The sequence below is a fragment of the Arachis ipaensis genome, chromosome B3, assembly GCF_059453495.1.
Source record: "Arachis ipaensis isolate K30076 ecotype BB chromosome B3, ASM5945349v1, whole genome shotgun sequence".
Classification (NCBI taxonomy): Eukaryota; Viridiplantae; Streptophyta; class Magnoliopsida; order Fabales; family Fabaceae; genus Arachis; species Arachis ipaensis.
The window spans coordinates 96,020,520-96,026,094 of record NC_142438.1 but is presented as its reverse complement, the minus strand read 5'-3'; the positions used below and the strand labels follow the sequence as shown (position 1 = coordinate 96,026,094).

The 5,575-nt window shown below is 36.9% G+C and overlaps 1 non-coding gene across 1 annotated transcript; it reads left to right on the top strand.

Moving 5' to 3' along the window:
* Window positions 1-3,026: 3,026 nt before the first annotated feature.
* On the top strand, window positions 3,027-3,134 carry LOC148571669 (small nucleolar RNA R71). Its single transcript, XR_015908268.1, has one exon. It is a non-coding gene; the product is annotated as a small nucleolar RNA R71 (small nucleolar RNA).
* The last annotated feature ends 2,441 nt before the right edge of the window (window positions 3,135-5,575 follow it).

The following is a 5,575-nucleotide window of genomic DNA, read 5'->3' as shown; positions in this document are numbered from 1 at the left end:
CGTCGGTTGCAAAACTTCAATTCCAAATTCGAATTTGCTCGAAAATGCTCACTCAGATAACGTAGCGCTCTCTTTGCAAATGAGCGCCAATTACATCCTCGCGTACGCGTCATGCACGCGTACGCGTGGGTCTTCAAAATTCGTTGCCCAACGCGTAAGCATCCTGTACGCGTGCGCGTCGATAGAGAGCATGGCGTTCTCTATTTGAGCGCAGCGTTACTATGCACTGCCTCTTTTTCTCTTCATTTTTCCACCTGAAATCAACCAAACATGCAATCAAAGTCTCACCAAAATCATAAGGTTTTGCATCATACATAATAATAATCTAATTCTTGCATAAATATCATGATTTTGTATAAAATTAATGATGTTCGATTGAGTCAAGATAAGCATGAAATTTCACTCCAATCACTTACTTATTGTGCAAGAAAGTGCATGAAACCTAATGAAACAAATGAAAATTGCTAGTAAAACTAGCATAAGATGACCTGTCATCACAACACCAAACTTAAATCTTGCTTGTCCCAAAGCAAGCACTAAAGCATGAGAAAAAGGAATGAAGACAGATAAGCATATGTGTCCTTATCAGCAGGTGATTGAATTCAGTTCATGGGGTTTTATGTAGACAGAATGCAGCTCAATTATTATCAACCTCCAAATGTGAAATGTCTCTTTGAGTATTAACTAGAGTTGCTGCTAAAAGACCTTATCCTTTATTGATCCTTGTTAGATTTTTCTTTCTTTCTTTTGCTTCAGAAACTTATTTCTCAATTGTAGCTCAGTGTCAAGTGTTGCAGCAGCTCTTTGGCTTAATTTTTTATCAACACCTCTTTGGGTTACTAAATACTTTGTAATTAGGTTGCTCTTGATGGTGGATTTTCGGTTGATAATCTTAGATTGGTTAATCCAAGTTACCAAGTTTTAAAATACTCCTCAGAACCTAATAATCCAAGCAGATCCTAATACAATAGCACCACAGGCATGTGTCTTAAGATCTGAGCTATTGGTGTCTAGGTTTATTATTTATTTCTTTCATTTTTGTTGCCAATTCTTGGCTTTTCTTCTTTTTCTTTTTGTTCTTTTTGTCTAAGGATATTTATTAATTGAAGGTCCATAGCAGCAACTAAGCCTGTACTTGAAAGAAACATTCTACCTTGCAGCTTTTATTATTGAGCTTACTAACAAATCAAGCAATTACCACCACCGACCTTTATTATCATCCCTATCACATTGGACAGTTACTTTCTAGTTCAATCTTTTTCTCTTATTGGATCGAAAGCTAAGGGATCAGACACACATTCAAGTAGATGAAAATGAGACAGACACTTATACTAGAACATTTATTTTAAAAATTAAGAAAACAGAAGACAAAATGCAGGCAAGGGTAAACAAATCAGAGAGGGGGTACAATTGAACTTCCAAATAAAGCACTTTAAGGGATAAACAGTTAAGCAGCGATACAACCTTTTGGCATCCTTTTGTTTAATCCTTAATAATCCTCCTTGGCTGGTGCACAAAATTGTGATCATCAACAATGGCGCCAAAGGACTTGGAGCTCTTAAACGTGAATCACACTTTGTCACAATTCCGCACAACTAACCAGCAAGTGCACTGGGTCGTCCAAGGATGATGGATTCATGCACACACTTCCTAGTCTCTAGGATTATGAAATCAGCAGGGATGTAGTGGTCTTCAACCTTTACTAAGACATCCTCTACAAGTCCATAAGCCTGTTTCTTTGAATTGTCTGCCATCTCCAGTGAGATTCTTGCAGCTTGTACCTCAATGATTCCTAGCTTCTCCATTACAGAGAGAGGCATAAGGTTTATACTTGATCTCAGGTCACACAGAGCCTTCTCAAAGGTCATGGTGCCTATGGTACAAGGTATTGAGAACTTTTCAGGATCTTGTCTCTTTAGAGGTAATTTCTGCCTAGTCAAGTCATCCAGTTCTTTGATGAGCAATGGAGGTTCATCCTCCCAAGTCTCATTACCAAACAACCTGGCATTTAGCTTCATGATTGCTCCAAGGTACTTAGCAACTTGCTCTTCAGTAACATCTTCATCTTCTTCAGAGGAAGAATACTCATCAGAGCCCAAGAATGGCAAAAAGAAATTCAATGGAATCTCTATGGTCTCAGTGTGAGCCTCAGATTCCCATGGTTCCACATTAGGAAACTCCTTGGAGGTCAGTGGACGTCCATTGAGGTCTTCCTCAGTGGAGATTACTGCCTCTTCCTCCTCTCCAGGTTCGGCCATGTGAGACGTGTTTATGGCCTTGCACTCTCTCTTTGGATTCTCTTCTTTATTACTTGGGAGAGTACTAGGAGGGAGTTCAGTAATTTTCTTACTCAACTGACCCACTTGTGCCTCCAAATTTCTAATGGAGGATCTTGTTTCAGTCATGAAACTTTGAGTGGTTTTGATTAGATCAGAGATAATGGTTGCTAAATCAGAGTGGCTCTGCTTAGAATTCTCTATTTGTTGCTGAGAAGATGATGGAAAAGGCTTGCTATTGCTAAACCTGTTTCTTCCACCATTATTGTTGTTGAAACCTTGTTGAGGTCTCTGTTGATCCTTCCATGAGAGATTTGGATGATTTCTCCATGAAGGATTATAGGTGTTTCCATAGGGTTCTCCCATGTAATTCACCTCTTCCATTGCTGGGTTTTCAGGATCATAAGCTTCTTTTTCAGAGGAAGCTTCCTTAGTACTGTCTGTTGCTGCTTGTATTTTAGACAGACTCTGAAAAATCATATTGACTTATTGGGTTAATATTTTATTCTGAGCCAATATGGCATTCAGAGTATCAATCTCAAGAACTCCTTTCTTTTGAGCTATCCCATTATTCACAGGATTCCTTTTAGAAGTGTACATGAATTGGTTATTTGCAACCATTTCAATGATTTCTTGAGCTTCTGCAGGCGTCTTCTTCAGATGAAGAGATCCTCCAGCAGAGCTATCCAATGACATCTTGGATAGTTCAGACAGACCATCATAGAAAATACCTATGATGCTCCATTCTGAAAGCATGTCAGAAGGGCACCTTCTGATCAATTGCTTGTATCTTTCCCAAGCTTCATAGAGGGATTCACCTTCCTTCTGTCTGAAGGTTTGGACTTCCACTCTAAGCTTGCTCAATTTTTGAGGTGGAAAGAACTTTGCCAAGAAGGCATTGACTAGCTTTTCCCAAGAGTTCAGGCTTTCTTTAGGTTGTGAATCCAACCATGTCCTAGCTCTGTCTCTTACAGCAAAAGGAAAAAGCATAAGTCTGTAGACTTCAGGGTCAACCCCATTGGTCTTGACAGTGTCACAGATTTGCAAGAATTCAGCTAAGAACTGATGAGGATCTTCCAATGGAAGTCCATGAAACTTGCAATTCTATTGCATTAGAGAAACTAATTGAGGCTTAAGCTCAAAGTTGTTTGCTCCAATGGCAGGGATTGAGATGCTTCTCCCATAGAAGTCGGGAGAATTTTCAAAAATTAAAGTAAAAGATTTTGAAATAATTAAAAAAAAATTTTGAAAATTTGATTGATGATTTTTGAAAATTAGGATTGGGAAAGAAATTAAGTGATTTTTAAAAAAGATTTTGAAATTAGAAATCAAAAAGATATGATTGAGAGTTAATTTTGAAAAAGATGTGATTGAGAAGATATGATTGAGAAGATATGATTGAAAATCAATTTAGAAAAATAAAGTTTTTAAAATTAAAGTTGATTACTTGACTAACAAGAAATTAGAAGATATGATTCTTAAAATTTAAAATTTGATCCTTTCTTAATAGGTAAGTAACAACTTGAAAATTTTGAAGTAAATCATTAATTTTAGCAAGGATTTTCAAAAATAGTAAAAAAATAAAAAATGGAAAGAAATTGATTTTGAAGAGATATGATTGAAAATATATGATTTGAAAAATATTTGATTTTGAAAAATTATAAAAATTTGAAAAAAATCTAAATTAAAAACAAAATCTTCCCTCTAGTGTCATCGTGGCGTTAAACGCCCAGAATGGCATCCATTCTGGCGTTTAACGCCCAAAATGCTACCTTTTTGGGTGTTAAATGCCCAGCCAGGTACCCTGGCTGGCGTTTAAACACCAGTTTTCCTTCTTCACTGGGCGTTTTGAATGCCCAGCTTTTTCTGTTTGATTCATCTGCTGAATGTTCTGAATCTTCAATTCTCTGTATTATTGACTTGAGAAAAAAAACACAATTTTGAAAATATTTTTGAATTTTTAATGATGAGAAACAATCAAAATACAACTAATCTTAGGAAACTCAAATCAAACAATGCATGCAGGACACCAAACTTAAAAAAAATTTCATATAAGAGACACTAACAAATTGAGAATGTATATGAGAAACAACAAAACACACAAAACAAGAGAATTTAAAGATCAGAGCAATGAAATCATCAAGAACAACTTGAAGATCAATGAAGAACATATTGCATAAATTCGAAAAATGCAAGAAGAAAGTCATGCAATTGACACCAAACTTAAAAATTGATACTAGACTCAAACAAGAAACATAAAATATTTTTGATTTTTATGGTTTTATAAATTTTTTTTTTGTGATTTTCGAAACTTATATGGAAAAGAAAATAAAGAGATTCAAAACTTTTAATGAGAATTCCAGGAATCATGCAATGTTAGTCTAAAGCTTCAGTCTAAAAAGATTAGACATGTTTGGCCAAGCTTCAGCAGGACATTACATTCAGCAGCTAAATTGATGAGAATCAATAAGCTTTTGTGATGCTAAGAACATCACCTTGAAACTCTAGAATTCATTCTTAAAAATTCCGAAAAGTACCCAATCTAAGCAACAAGATGAACCGTCAGTTGTCCAAACTCGAACAATCCCTGACAACGGCGCCAAAAACTTGGTGCACGAAATTGTGATCATCAACAATGGCGCCAAAGGACTTGGAGCTCTTAAACGTGAATCACACTTTGTCACAATTCCCCACAACTAACCAGCAAGTGCACTAGGTCGTCCAAGTAATACCTTACGTGAGTAAGGGTCAATCCCACGGAGATTGTCGGCTTGAAGCAAGCTATGGTCACCTTGTAAATCTCAATCAGGCGGATTCAAATGGTTATGGAGAATTGATAATTAAAAGATAAATAAAGCATAAAATAAAGATAGAGATACTTATGTAATTCTTTGGTTGGAATTTCAGATAAGCGTATGAAGATGCTTTGTTCCTCCTGAACCTCTGCTTTCCTATTGCCTTCTTCCAATCATTCATACTCCTTTCCATGGCAAGCTTTATGTTGGGCATCACCGTTGTCAATGGCTACTTCCCGTCCTCTCAGTGAAAACGTTCCAAATGCGCTGTCATCGCACGGCTAATCATCTGTCGGTTCTCGATCATGTCGGAATAGGATCCATTGATCCTTTTGCGTCTGTCACACGCCCCACAATCACGAGTTTGAAGCTCATCACAGTCATCCCTTCCCAGATCCTACTCGGAATACCACAGACAAGGTTTAGACGTTCCGGATATCAGGAATGGCCGCCAATAATTCTAGCCTATACCACGAAGGTTCCAATCTTAGATTAGAAACCCAA